This window comes from Aquarana catesbeiana, linkage group LG12, assembly GCF_042186555.1.
Source record: "Aquarana catesbeiana isolate 2022-GZ linkage group LG12, ASM4218655v1, whole genome shotgun sequence".
NCBI lineage: Eukaryota > Metazoa > Chordata > Amphibia > Anura > Ranidae > Aquarana > Aquarana catesbeiana.
The window spans coordinates 229,152,383-229,167,251 of NC_133335.1; the positions used below are offsets into that span (position 1 = coordinate 229,152,383).

Consider the following 14,869-nt stretch of genomic DNA (forward strand, 5'->3'; position numbering starts at 1 on the left):
CAATTACAATTGTTTAGGTTGTTAAGCGATTCGCAAATTGTTGACGCTATAGAAATTCTGTATAATAACAATAATAATATAAATCCTATATAATAATAATAATAATAATATAAATCCTGTATTATAATAATAATAATAATATAAATTCTGTATAATAATAACAATAATAATAATAATAATAATATAAATCCTGTATAATATTAAAAATAATAATAATCATAATAATATAATTCCTGTAGAATAATAATAATAAAAATTCTGTATTATAATAATAATAAAAAAAAATCTGTATTATAATAATAATATAAATCCTGTATAATAATAATAATAAATCTGTATAATAATAATAATAAAAATACAGTATAAAAAATAATAATAATATAAATCCTGTATAATAATAATAATAATAATAATATAAATCCTGTATAATAATAATATAAATCCTGTATACTATTAAAAGTAATCATAATAATATAATTCCTGTGTAATAATAATAATAATAATAATAATAATGTATGTCAGCTTTAGATGGTAATTCAATTTTGCTTTGAAAAGATTTCCTCTTTTTTCCTGTTCCATCTCCAGGGCAGGGACACAAAATCTCCCCAGAGGGACAACAGACAACAAAAATAAACAAACAAATAAACAAATACATACAAATAAATAACGGGGCCTGACATTTCCCTGCACTAAAAAACATCCACCTGAAATCAGTACAAAGAGGAAAAGACGTTTTATGAATTGTTTTAGGTTTTATGGGTCATTTTATTATTCCACATCTAAGGAAACAAACATCCGCTAATGAATTCCGTTAGCCAATAAAAAAGGATCACTTCTATTTCCTTTTCATGTTACAGAGAAGGACAGCAAGTAATAAAAAACAATGATGGGTATCTCTGAATTAGGGAAAAGGGGAAAGTCTTTTGCCATTAAATTGTCACATTTTCTCCCACATGAATTATGTGTGCCAGTGTGTCATATGCCCAAAACCTGTGCCTTTGTCAGCGATGGTGACTGCCATCTCTCCTTTCCATATTACCTATATGTCACAGGTGGGCACTGCCATCTCTCCACTCCATATTACCTATATGTCACAGGTGGGCACTGCCATCTCTGCTCTCCATAATACCCCTATGGTATAGGTAGACGCTGCCATCTCTCCTTTCTATAATACCCCTATGTCTCAGGCAGGCACTGCTATCTCTCCTTTGTATGTTTTTTTCCAGTGGCACAGGTTGGCACTGCCATCTCTCCTCTCTAAAATTCCCCTATGACACAGGTATGCCCTTCATTCTCTCCTCTCCTTAATCTCCTTTTGACACAGGTAGGCACTGCCACCTCTCCTCTCTATAATAACCCTATGACACAGGTGGGCACTGCCATCTCTCCCCTCTATAATCCCCCTATGGCACAGGTGGGCACTGCCATCTCTTCTCTTTATATTACTCCTATGGCACAGGTGGGCACGGCTACCTCTCCTCTCTATAATACTCCTATGGTATAGGTAGGCACTGCCATCTCAACTCTCCAAAAGCCCCCTAGGGCACAGGTGGGCTCTGCCCTCTCTCCTCTCTATAATACCCCTATGTCACAGGTGGCTGAGGTGGGCACTGCCATCTCTTTTCTCTGTAATACTCCTAGGTCACAGGTAGGCACTGCCATCTCCTCTCTCTGTAATACTCATATGGCCCAGGAAGGCACTGCCATCTCTATTCTCTGTAATACCCCTATGGAACAGGAAGGCACTGCCATCTCTCTTCTCTGTAATACCCCTATGGCACAGGTACGCACTGCCATCTCTCCTCTGTATATTATGCCTATGGCACAGGTGGGTACTGCCTCTTTATAATACTCTTTTGGCAGAGGTAGGTACTGCCATCTCTCCTCTGTATATTACTCTTATTGCACAGGCAGACACTGCCATTTCTCCTCTCTGTAGTACTTCTATGTCACAGGTGGGCACAGCCATCTCTCCTCCCCATAATACCCTTATGATATAGGTCGGCGCTGCCATCTCTCCTCTCTATAATACCACTATGTCACAGGTCGGCACTGCCATCTCTCCTGTCTATAATACCCATATGATACAGGTGGGAACTGCCTTCTCTCTTCTCTATAATACCCCATGTCACAGGTGGGCACAGCCATCTCTCCTCCCCATAATACCCTTATGATATAGGTCGGCGCTGCCATCTCTCCTCTCTATAATACCACTATGTCACAGGTCGGCACTGCCATCTCTCCTGTCTATAATACCCATATGATACAGGTGGGCACTGCCTTCTCTCTTCTCTATAATACCCCATGTCACAGGTAGGCACTGCCATCTCTCCTTTTTATAATACCCCTATGGCACAGATGGGCACTACCATCTCTCCGCTCTATAATACCCCAATGACACAGGTGGGTACTACCATTTCTCCTCTCTATAATACCCCCATGACACAGGTGGACACTGCCATCTCTCCTCTCTATAATACTCCTATGACACAGGAAGGCACTGCCATCTCTCCTCACTTTAATCCCCCTAGGAAACTGGGGCTAATTCCTTCTGTGGGTTTTCTTCTGAAAAACGTTTTCAGTATAATAAAAATCTAATACCCATCCAAAGTCCAACTTAGATCTGAGCTTTTTAAACCCCACAGTACACTGAATGCCTCCACCCCAATCTGTCTATTTATTACAACAAAGCAAATGTTCCGTAACAAACCAGCAATGGCCTGCAGCCCACTAGATGTCACCTTAATGGTCGGCCACACATCTGCTTCTCGTTTACGTGTTCAGGTCCTGCCGTTGCCCAACGGACATGTACGTAACCTGAGAAAACGGAAGGGTCAGAAAGGTCCTACAGAGATTTTTTCCAAAAAAGTTGAAAAACCGATGTGAACAAAACCAAACATTCTACTTCCTCCCAAGCTTCCAACATTGACCCATGTATGGTGACCCTTGCCGACCACAGGATCGTTGGGAGGTATTGACGTTCAACAAATCTCTGTGAGCAAACCCAAACATTCTACTTCCTCCCATACTTCCAACATTGGCCCATGTATGGTGACCCTTCCCGACCACAGGATTGTTGGGAGGTATTGACGTTCAACAAATTTCTGTAAGCAAACCCAAATATTCTACTTCCTCCCATATTTCCAACATTGATCCATTTATGGTGACCCTTGTCAACCACAGGATACTTGGGGGGTATTGATGGTCAACATATATCTGTGAGAAAACCTAAACATTCTACCTCCTCCCATACTTCCAACATTGGCCCATGTATGGTGACCCTTGCCAACCACAGAATCGTTGGGGAGTATTGACGGTCAAAAAATCTCTGTGAACAAAACCAAACATTCTACCTCCTCCCATACTTCCAACATTGGCCCATGTATGGTGACCCTTGCCAACCACAGAATCGTTGGGGAGTATTGACGGTCAACAAATCTCTGTGAGAAAACCCAAACATTCAACCTCTTTCTATACTTCCAACAGTAACCCGTGTATGGTGACCGTTGCCAACCACAGAATCGTTGCAGGAGTATTGACGGTCAAAAAAAATCTGTGAGCAAAACCAAACATTCTACCTCCTCCCAGGCTTCCAACATTGACCCGTGTATGGTGACCCTTGCCAACCATAGGTTTGTTGGGGGGTATTGACGGTCAACAAATCTCTGTGAGCAAACCCAAAATTCTACCTCCTCCCAGGCTTCCAACATTGACCAATGTATGGTGACCCTTGCCGACCACAGGACCGTTGCCGAGTATTGACAGTCAACAAATCTCTGTGAGCAAAACCAAACATTCTACCTCCCCCCAGGCTTCCAACATTGACCCGTGTATGGTGACCGTTGTCAACCACAGGCTTGTTGGGGGGGTATTGACGGTCAACAAATCTCTGTGAGCAAAACCAAACATTCTACTTCTTCCCATACTTCCAACATTGACCCGTGTATGGTGACCCTTGCCGACCGTTTTATATCAATCGACGATAAGATCTGATTGGCTGCAATGGTCACTGCCCCAAAGTCACAAACCTCTTTTTTTTTTTTCTCCTTTTACTCCCTTCACCTGAACTGAAGAAATGAAAACAGCGTAGATATTCCAGCTCAGTGGAAAATTCTACAGAGCCTTGGTTACGGGGCGACCCTGGCTTACGAAAGAGTCTGTAGGGAGCTGAGGATAGGTTTGAAGCAGAACCCACACCGCAATTAAAACATACATAGGAACACTATACGGCCTTGTGCCTTATAAGCTGCGCTATGCGCATAATAACCCTCTGGGGCCAAGGCTGGGTTAACTCCTTCCCGACCACAGAAAGTTACAATGCATATCTTGTAAAGTGAGCGCTCAGCGGGTGCAAAGTCCTGCCTGGCCAAAGTGTAACATTCTTACCTAATTTTTGCAGAATTCCTTCCAGAGGGACTGAGATCCGAGCAGAGAAAGGAGTTTTATCCCAGAGTTGTCGGAGAGCAAGGCGTCCTCCAGTGCTGGCTTTTGCAGCTTCTGTCTAATCTGAGCTGTAGGCACTGAGTGCTTCTCACTTCTCCACTCCTCCTCCTCCTCCTCCTCCTCCTCCTCAGCTTGCACAAGCTTTGGCTTGTTGACATCACAGTGACATCATTAAAACACCCCTCAGGACCTGCAGGTAGATGAAGCCACTCCTTTCCTCCCCCACCACCATGCCCTGGCAAAGACACACCTTGTCCCATGATGATAACATCGTTGCAGCAGCTGGAAACCACATCTGAACCACGGCTTGTTTGCTAAAGCGCCGAGTGTTGTAAACTTTTTCCTTTTTATTATTATTACTACGCAAGATTTATATAGCGCCGACAGTTTGCGCAGCGCTTTACAACATGAGGGCAGACAGTACAGCTACAATACAATTCAATACAGGAGGAATCAGAATGCTCTGATCATTAAAGCTTACAATATAATCTTTTTTTTTTTTTTGTAATTTTTGTAATTTTTTATTTAGGCTTGAAGGTAAGGCTACTTTCACACTGGGGCGGTGAGGGCGTTCACTTTTTGCACATTACCATTATAGCCAGAATAGGTGCAGGAACTCCCCCCCGTCTGAGTCACCCCTTGTCTCTGCCCCCTCTACCCACCTGACCACCGTCCCTTGATTCCACCCCCTACCCACCTACCAGTACTGCCCCTTTTAGAGAATACAGAACCAAGTATCATTTTGTGGTGCTAAATCATTTGTATGGAACATGGTAATGATAAAAAGAAAAGCAGTAAAATAGATCCCTTGCAGCCAGCAACAATAGAATCTCAGCAATAGATCCCCACACAACAATGGACTCCACCCCAACAACAATAGATTCCCTGCAGCAACAGTGAACCACCCACAACAAAATATCACACCCAGTGACAAAATATCCACCCAAGCAACATTAGACCCCCTCCCCCAGCAGCAACAACAGATCTCCCAGCAGCCAGCAACATAAAGACCCCCCCCCCCAGCAACAATAGATTCCCCATCAGCAACAATAGACCCTCACACAAAATCAGATCCCCACCAGTGACAATAGATCTCCCAGCAGACACTCCAGAACACCCCACACCCCATGCTATTACATACATTCAGTGCTGGAGGTGCCGGAACTGCGTTCCCCCCGCGTTCCAGCTGAAAAAAAGCCCCGATTATAGCATGCTCAGGGCACCACTTTCATGCCTCGTTAGGTACGTTTTCATGTTTTTCCCATGGTTCTCTATCGCCCTCACCTTTACTTATACATCCGTGCACCATTTGTATACACACTCATTTTTTGCGTATCACACATTTTTGATTATTCAAGGCCAATGGCGTCACTGGTGGGGCCAGAGGGGGCCTTGACCCCCCCAACATTATGCTGTGCCCCACCATGTGCCCCCCCCCCCAAATTGTTTTATTTATTTTTTTACAAAAAGGCAATGTCTTTTTGTTTGCATTCATAGCGGATGCGCCGCATCTTACTCGGGTCGCCGCTGGAGTAACACAGTCTCTATTGAGAGGGAGAGCGTCCCCAGTCAGCTCCTGCGGGTGATTCCTCCCCCCTCCCTTTGCTCGCTGACACTGAATAATGCGAGCGCTCACACAACCATGGCTGCCCGATCTGCTCCTTCCCCTGCATCCTCATTGGCAGGGAGAAGAACGAGTTGCAGGAAGGACTCCACCAGGACTCTCAGTTACTGAAAAAACTTAGGACAGGAGAACCAGCCTGTAAATTCCAAGAGATGCCAGACCAGCGCTGTCAATAGCAGGGGCAGGACAGCAAGAGGGGGCTGGGGAACCCCACAGTGGCGGAACACCAGGGCCCGGTGGCAAGACAACATTTGCAACCCTGATAGTTCTCCCACTGCTTTGGACCCTTATATTTTCTTGATATGCTGGTGACATATATCTCTTGTTTTCTGTCACCCTGGGGGGGGCCCCAATACAGTAGGAAGGGAGCTCACTGCAGAACATGTGAGAGGGCCCGTTGTGTCCCCCCATGTGCCCCCCCTAAATATGAAAGCTGGAGACGCCACTATTCGCGTGCTGAAATATGGATTCAGCACCCCCTTCCCCCCTTTTGTTGGTCTCTTTCATCCACGCATGCACTGTAACACACTCAGAATAATCCAAGTATTTCTCTATCTATGGAATAGTACATCTAAGTATCAGGTAACTGGTTCATATATGTGCCCCAATGGTAGATGTTAGTGCATCTCCAGCGCATCAAGATCAGCATGAAATATGACAAAGTATTATTATCTGCTCTCTAGCTCCCTCGTCACCTCCTCCCATGCTTGCCTCCAGGACTTTTCCAAAGCCTCTCCAATCCTATGGAATGCCCTACCCCAATCAGTCCGCTTATCTCCTACTTTATTAGCTTTTAGACGATCCCTGAAAATCCTTCTCTTCAGAGAAGCCTCCCCGACCCACACCTAACTGTTTTTTTAATTTTCTCCATCAGCTCATCCCCCACAGTTATTACCTTTTGTTTCCACTTGACCCTCCCTTCTAGATTGTAAGCTCTAACGAGCCAGGCCCCTTTGATCCCTCCTGTATTGATTTGTATTGTAATGCCGCGCACACTCGGGCGGTCTTTTCGACTGGACTGGTCCGACGGACTTTCGACAGACTTTTCCCGGACTTCCGACGGACTTTCGAACGAACGTACTTGCCTACACACGATCACACCAAAGTCCGACGGATTCGTACGTGATGACGTACGACTGGACTAAAATAAGGAATTTGATAGCCAGTAGCCAATAGCTGCCCTAGCGTCGGTTTTAGTCCGTCGGACTAGCATACAGACGAGCGGACTTTTGCGACCGGACTTGAGTCCGTCAGAAAGATTTGAAACATGTTCCAAATCTAAAGTCCGTTAGAGTTTCGACCTAAAAAGTCCGCTGCAGGTCCCGTGGAGCCCACACACGGTCGGATTGTCCGCTGGATTCGGTCCGTCAGACCAGTCCGGTCGAAAAGTCCACCCGTGTGTACACGGCATAATTGTACTGTCTGCCCTCATGTTGTAAAGCGCTGCGCAAACTGTTGGCGCTATAAAAAACGTGAATAATAATAATAATAATTATTATTATTATCTGTCCCCTGCAGTACTAACGGGGGAAGTAATCCCTTTGAGAAATTCCCTCTCTTGAAATTACTTCAAGAGATGTGTTTCCGCTCCTTTGCCTACATATATTAATCGATTTGATCTCTGTGTAAATTATTATTATACTTTTATTATACACGATTTATGTAGCGCCAACAGTTTACGCAGCACTTTACAATGTATAGGGGGGGACAACACAATTACAGTACAGTTCAATACAAAAGGTACAAGAGGACAAGACTGTAAATCATGAAATATAATATACAGCATACTAATTTCTACACCCCCCTAAACTTCTAGGTCCCCGCGCTTCCCCCGTGTGTGGGGGGGGGTGGGGTATACCATTCGGTGACCACTTGCAAGCTCCACGGACCGCCCGGCCGCCTGGGGGCGAGGGGGGGGGGGCAGTCCCCCAGTGGGGGCTTGGGATCCTTTCTGGGGGGAGTCTTCTATCCCTTACTTTTAGACCCCTTTCACACTGGGGTGCTTTGCAGGCGCTGCAGCGCTAAAAATAGCGCCTGATATGCGCCCTGAAAGAGCCGCTGCTTTGTCTCCAATGTGAAAGCCCCCGAGGACTTTCACACTGGAGCGGTGCGCTGGCAGGACGGGAAAAAAAGTCCTGCTAGCAGCATCTTTGGAGCGGTGAAGGAGCGGAGTGTATACCGCTCCTCCACCGCTCCTGCCCATTGAAATCAATAGGGCACCGCGGCTATATACCGCCGGCAAAGCGCCTCTGCAGAGACACTTTGTGGTCGTTTTTAATCCTTTCTCGGCCACTAGCGGAGGGGGGTGTGTTTAAAACCTAAAACGTCGGTAAAGCGCCGCTAAAAACCGCCGACGCACCTCCCGCCCCAGTGTGAAAGGGGCCTTAAACAAAAAAGAAGTCTCTGGATAAGCGAGCCAAACTAAGTGGAAAGGGTAAATAAATATACTGTGATTACTAAGTGGAATACACGATAGTATTCAGTGAAATGTGTTTACACGTCATGAAATATTGTAATCTGTGCCTTTGATGTATTTATAGAAATGGAAGAAACCCCCTGAGGAAGACTAAAATCTATATGGTTGAAATGCACTGGGGTTTTTCTTTACATTGGACGGTGCAATCAACTACTGTGGGATAATACCCATCGTTATATATTCAGAATCATATCATAAAATATAATTGTCCTTTCTTTCCAATCTCATATAATCTCGCATTGTACATACCGAGAGCTCATATTTTAACTGTTGTATTCAATTATTGTCCAATCATTTTCTGTCAATAAAATCAGTGATTTTTTTTTTTTTTACGAATCCTTTCGACTTATTTTTGCTGCTAAAAAGCCCCATTGGGGAAATCTCCATTTTTTTTTTACAAAGGTTTGCGACTTAGCTGCACTTTTCGGCCTCTAGGGGCGCTTTTAACCCCCGCTAGCGCCCAGAAGAAGGGGTTAATAGCGCCCGTGTAGCATGTTGCTGCCGAAGCGCTTTGCAGGTGCTTCGGCGGCGCTGCCCATGCATTCCAATGGGCAGGGGCGGTGGAGGAGCGGTGCATACGCCATGTATACGCCGCTCCTCCACTGCTCTAAAGATGCTGCTTGCAGGACTTTTTTTGAGACCCCTTTCACACTGGAGGCGTTTTTCAGGTGCTTTAGTGGTAAAAATAGCGCCTGTAAAATGCCTCCTCTGCAGTCCCAGTGTGAAAGCCTCGGGGCTTTCACACTGGAGTGGTGCGCTGGCAGGGCGTTAAAAAAAAGTCCTGCAAACGGCATCTTGGGGGCGCTTTAGGAGTGATGTATACACCGTACAAAATACAAAACCATACAAAATGAATGGACAGCGTTGCCGAAGAGCCTGCAAAGCGCTTCGGCAGCGCCGCAACACGGGCGCTTTTAACCCTTTATTCTCCTGCTAGCGGGGGTTAAAAGTAGAGCTGGGCGATTTTCTAAAAAAAAAAAAAATCTGCGATTTTCTTAAAAAAAACTCGATTACGAATAGTTTTTAAATTTTTTTTTGGACACCGCGTCAGTCCTGAGGAGCTACGGGCTGGACTTTTTTAGGTGAGGCCGCGGCTTCTGCCTAGTCCGCGGCCTCCGGCACGGTGAAAAAAAAAAAAATCGATTTGCTTAAATTTTTAATCGATTTGACCTCTCAGCTCGATTCAAGATTTAAATCGATTTTTTTCCCAGCCCTAGTTAAAAGCGCCCCCCCCCCCCCCCTCCCAGCTGCCAAAAAGCACCGATAAAACGACGGTAAAGCGCCACTAAAGCTAGCGGCGCTTTATGGCTAACGCCGGAGCTTTCAGTGCGAAAGCCTAAAGGGAATTGAATGAGAAAATTGTATAATGTATGGCCAGTTTTATGAAAGAAGAATCCGTCCTCCGGGGAAGGAGGTTCTTATTACAAAAAGTTACAGTTCTCCATTTATAGTACAAAGTAACAATTAAAGAGCAAAAGGAAAAAACAAATAGCCGGATTGGTTCCTGTGGGGACAACAGGATTGTTGGGGGATCTTCATAGTCAAGAAATGTTTTATTACATAATTTCGGACAACCAATCCTGTGAGGCCCCGCCTCTCTTTCAGTAGATGGAAAGGGACGAAGTGGCAGGAAATAGTGAGGGGGTGTTGTGGATTTTAGGGGGGGGGGGGGGAGTATTAGGAGTGGGTGAAGTTCACACCACAAAAACGCACTCCAGATCCGTTCCAGGTGCGTTTCTGAATGCAAGTTTTTAATGCGTTTTCTGTCGTCCTGGTGCGTTTTGATGCATTTCCGGATGCTTTTTTTCTTCATTTTTAGGGCCAGTTCACGCCATGGCAAGGCAGTCCGGATGCGTTCCGGGCACTTTACTGCATGCGTGTTTTTGGTGCATTTTATTCCCCTCTTTTTTTTTTTTTTTTTATGGGCCAGTTCACACCACATGCAGTCCAGTGCGTTTTTTGTTTTTTTTTGTTGCATCAAAAACGCATGGAAAGTAGGTTATATGGTTTTTAATGGTATAGTTCACACCAGTGCTTGCAGTTCCAGAAAAAAAAAAGTTGAACATGCTGCTTTTTTTCTGCACTGTACTGTACTTGAATGCTGTAAAATGCATCAAAAATGCACTGCAACACACTTGTCCTTATTTAAGGTTAAGAAAAAAAGAGGGTGGAAAAAAAGCACTGGACTGCATCAAAAACGCACCAAAAACGCATCAAAAACGCACTGTAAAGCATCAAAAACACACACGCAGAATAGCACCTAGAACGCATCCGGACTGCGTTTCTATGGTGTGAACTGGCCCTATAAGTGCTGGTTCACACCAGACGTAGTTCCGTTCAGTTCGGTGTGCTTTTTGTCTGCACAAAATGCATGCACCGTGTTTTCCATGTATTCCAATGGCTCTAGTTCACACCATGCAGTCACTTTCTGCACCGGATACTGACTGCATGGTGTGAACTAGAGCCATTGGAATACATGGAGAACACTGTGCATGCATTTTAAAAAGGGCCAGTTCACACCACAAAAACGCACTCCAGATCCGATCCGGATGCATTTCTGGATGAGCGTTTTTTTAACGTGTTTTTGATGCGTTCCAGTGCGTTTTTGATGCGTTTCTGGATGCAATACAGAATTTTAATTTTTTTCCAGTTTTTTTTACTATGTTAGGGCACAGTGGATTTTTGATGCGTTCCAGTGCGTTTTTGATGCGTTTCTGGATGCAATACAGAATTTTAATTTTTTTCCAGTTTTTTTTACTATGTTAGGGCAAAGTCAATTTTTGATGTGTTCCAGTGCGTTTGCGATGCGATTTACTGTGTTCCAGCGTGTTCTACTTTTTTTTCTGGAACTGGAAAGCCCTGGAACTGACTGGTGTGAACTAGGCCATATAACCTACTTTCCATGCGTTTTTGATGCAGAACAAAAACGCCCTGGGCTGCATGTGGTGTGAACTGGTCCTTCCTGTTTTTTTGTTCAGCCAGTTCACACCACATGCAGTCCAGTGCGGTGGATCTGGAGTGTGTCTTTGTGGTGTGCACCAGCACTTTCACTGGAATGGAGTCTGGTGCGTTTTTGATCCGTTCCAGTGCATTCCAGTGAGTTTTTTTATGCATTTTACCAGTACAGTCCAGTGCAGGAAAAATGCAGCATGTTCTACTTTTTTTCTGGAACTGGAAAGCCCTGGAACTGACTGAACTGGTGTGAACTATGCGATTGGAAACAGATTGGAACAGATTTGATTTTTCCCCCAACCACCTCCAACCCCCTGGCAATAGTTAGGGCTCATTCACACATGAGGCCAGGGGGTGGTAAAACCAAGCAACTGAGCCATGGTTTTACCACCCCCGCTCGGGGCTGTACACATGCAAAATGTGTAAAAATGTATTTGGAGGGTGACACTGCCGCTAATCGTGACCCATGCAAGCCTATGGGGCTGCACCGCAACTGCATGCAATGAATGCAATTGCAGCGCAGTGATGCAACATTTCCATATACAACATCTCACCTGTAAAATGCTCTCTGAAAAGCGATCCAACATGGATCGCTTTTCGGAGGGGCAGTAAGGCTTGCCGCACAGGTAAAGGAGCCCTTACTCCTGTACGGAGTGTGGAGAGTCCCCATGTAGGAGTATTAGTAAACTCAAACCAGTAGAACAAAGTCCACCAAAATTCAATTCCACCAATCCACATGGCCACGGAGGGGTTTTGCTCCTGTTCCGGTCCTGTCAGTGGCGTGCTCCCGTTCAGGTCCTGTCAGTGGCGTGCTCCCGTTCCGGTTCTGTCAGTGCCGTGCTCCCGTTCCAGATCTGTCAGTGGCGTGTTCCCGTTCCGGTCCTGTCAGCGGCGTGCTCCCATTCCGGTCCTGTCAGCGGCGTGCTCCCGTTCCGGTCCTGTCAGTGGCGTGCTCCCGTTCCGGTACTGTCAGTGGCGTGCTCCCGTTCTGGTTTTGTCAGTGGCGTGCTCCCGTTCAGGTCCTGTCAGTGGCGTGCTCCCGCTCCGGTTCTGTCAGTGGGGTGCTCCCATTCCGGTCCTGTCAGTGGCGTGCTCCCGTTCCGGTCCTGTCAGTGGCGTGCCCCTGTTCCGGTCCTGTCAGTGGCGTGCCCCTGTTCCGGTTCTGTCAGCGGCGTGCTCCCGTTCCGGTCCTGTCAGTGGCGTGCTCCCGTTCCGGTCCTGTCAGTGGCGTGCTCCCGTTCCGGTCCTGTCAGTGGCGTGCTCCCGTTCTGGTACTGTCAGTGGCGTCCTCCCATTCTGGTCATGTCAGTGGCGTGCTCCCATTCCAGTCCTGTCAGTGGCGTGCTCCCGTTCTGGTCCTGTCAGTGGTGTGCTCCCGTTCCGGTTCTGTCAGCGGCGTGCTCCTTTTCCGGTTCTGTCAGCGGCGTGCTCCTTTTCCGGTTCTGTCAGTAGCGTGCTCCCGTTCCGTTTCTGTCAGTGGCGTGCTCCCATTCCGGTCCTGTCAGTGGCGTGCTCCCATTCCGGTCCTGTCAGTGGCGTGCTCCCGTTCCGGTCCTGTCAGTGGCGTGCTCCCGTTCCGGTTCTGTCAGCGGCGTGCTCCCGTTCTGGTCTTGTCAGTGGCGTGCTCCCGTTCCGGTCCTGTCAGTGGCCTGCTCCCGTTCTGGTTTTGTCAGTGGCGTGCTCCCGTTCAGGTCCTGTCAGTGGCGTGCTCCCGCTCCGGTTCTGTCAGTGGGGTGCTCCCATTCCGGTCCTGTCAGTGGCGTGCTCCCGTTCCGGTCCTGTCAGTGGCGTGCCCCTGTTCCGGTCCTGTCAGTGGCGTGCCCCTGTTCCGGTTCTGTCAGCGGCGTGCTCCCGTTCCGGTCCTGTCAGTGGCGTGCTCCCGTTCCGGTCCTGTCAGTGGCGTGCTCCCGTTCCGGTCCTGTCAGTGGCGTGCTCCCGTTCTGGTACTGTCAGTGGCGTCCTCCCATTCTGGTCATGTCAGTGGCGTGCTCCCATTCCAGTCCTGTCAGTGGCGTGCTCCCGTTCTGGTCCTGTCAGTGGTGTGCTCCCGTTCCGGTTCTGTCAGCGGCGTGCTCCTTTTCCGGTTCTGTCAGCGGCGTGCTCCTTTTCCGGTCCTGTCAGTGGCGTGCGCCCGTTCCGATCCTGTCAGTGGTGTGCTCCCGTTCCGGTTCTGTCAGCGGCGTGCTCCCGTTCCGGTCCTGTCAGCGGCGTGCTCCTTTTCCAGTCCTGTCAGTGGCGTGCTCTCTTTCCTGTCCTGTCAGTGGCGTGCTCCCATTCCGGTCCTGTCAGTGCCCTGCTCCCGTTCCGGTTCTGTCAGTAGCGTGCTCCCGTTCCGGTTCTGTCAGTGGCGTGCTCCCATTCCGGTCCTGTCAGTGGCGTGCTCCCATTCCGGTCCTGTCAGTGGCGTGCTTCCGTTCCGGTCCTGTCAGTGCCCTGCTCCCGTTCCGGTTCTGTCAGTAGCGTGCTCCCGTTCCGTTTCTGTCAGTGGCGTGCTCCCATTCCGGTCCTGTCAGTGGCGTGCTCCCATTCCGGTCCTGTCAGTGGCGTGCTCCCGTTCTGGTACTGTCAGTGGCGTCCTCCCATTCTGGTCATGTCAGTGGCGTGCTCCCATTCCAGTCCTGTCAGTGGCGTGCTCCCGTTCTGGTCCTGTCAGTGGTGTGCTCCCGTTCCGGTTCTGTCAGCGGCGTGCTCCTTTTCCGGTTCTGTCAGCGGCGTGCTCCTTTTCCGGTCCTGTCAGTGGCGTGCGCCCGTTCCGATCCTGTCAGTGGTGTGCTCCCGTTCCGGTTCTGTCAGCGGCGTGCTCCCGTTCCGGTCCTGTCAGCGGCGTGCTCCTTTTCCAGTCCTGTCAGTGGCGTGCTCTCTTTCCTGTCCTGTCAGTGGCGTGCTCCCATTCCGGTCCTGTCAGTGCCCTGCTCCCGTTCCGGTTCTGTCAGTAGCGTGCTCCCGTTCCGGTTCTGTCAGTGGCGTGCTCCCATTCCGGTCCTGTCAGTGGCGTGCTCCCATTCCGGTCCTGTCAGTGGCGTGCTTCCGTTCCGGTCCTGTCAGTGCCCTGCTCCCGTTCCGGTTCTGTCAGTAGCGTGCTCCCGTTCCGTTTCTGTCAGTGGCGTGCTCCCATTCCGGTCCTGTCAGTGGCGTGCTCCCATTCCGGTCCTGTCAGTGGCGTGCTCCCGTTCCGGTCCTGTCAGTGGCGTGCTCCCGTTCCGGTTCTGTCAGCGGCGTGCTCCCGTTCTGGTCTTGTCAGTGGCGTGCTCCCGTTCCGGTCCTGTCAGTGGCGTGCTCCCGTTCCGGTCCTGTCAGCGGCGTGCTCCCGTTCCGGTCCTGTCAGTGGCGTGCTCCCGTTCCGGTACTGTCAGTGGCGTGCTCCCGTTCTGGTT

The 14,869-nt window shown here is 48.2% G+C and overlaps 1 protein-coding gene across 2 annotated transcripts in view; it reads right to left on the minus strand.

Moving 5' to 3' along the window:
- GPRC5C (G protein-coupled receptor class C group 5 member C) overlaps positions 1–4,558 on the minus strand; it is a 40,477-nt gene extending 35,919 nt beyond the window's left edge. The window contains exon 1 of one of the 2 annotated variants that reach the window (XM_073606881.1): positions 4,387–4,558. The gene's annotated coding sequence lies outside the window, so the exon portion shown is untranslated. The remainder of the gene's footprint in view (positions 1–4,386) is intronic. The other variant, XM_073606880.1, reaches the window with a different exon arrangement.
- Between the last annotated feature and the right edge of the window lie 10,311 nt (positions 4,559–14,869).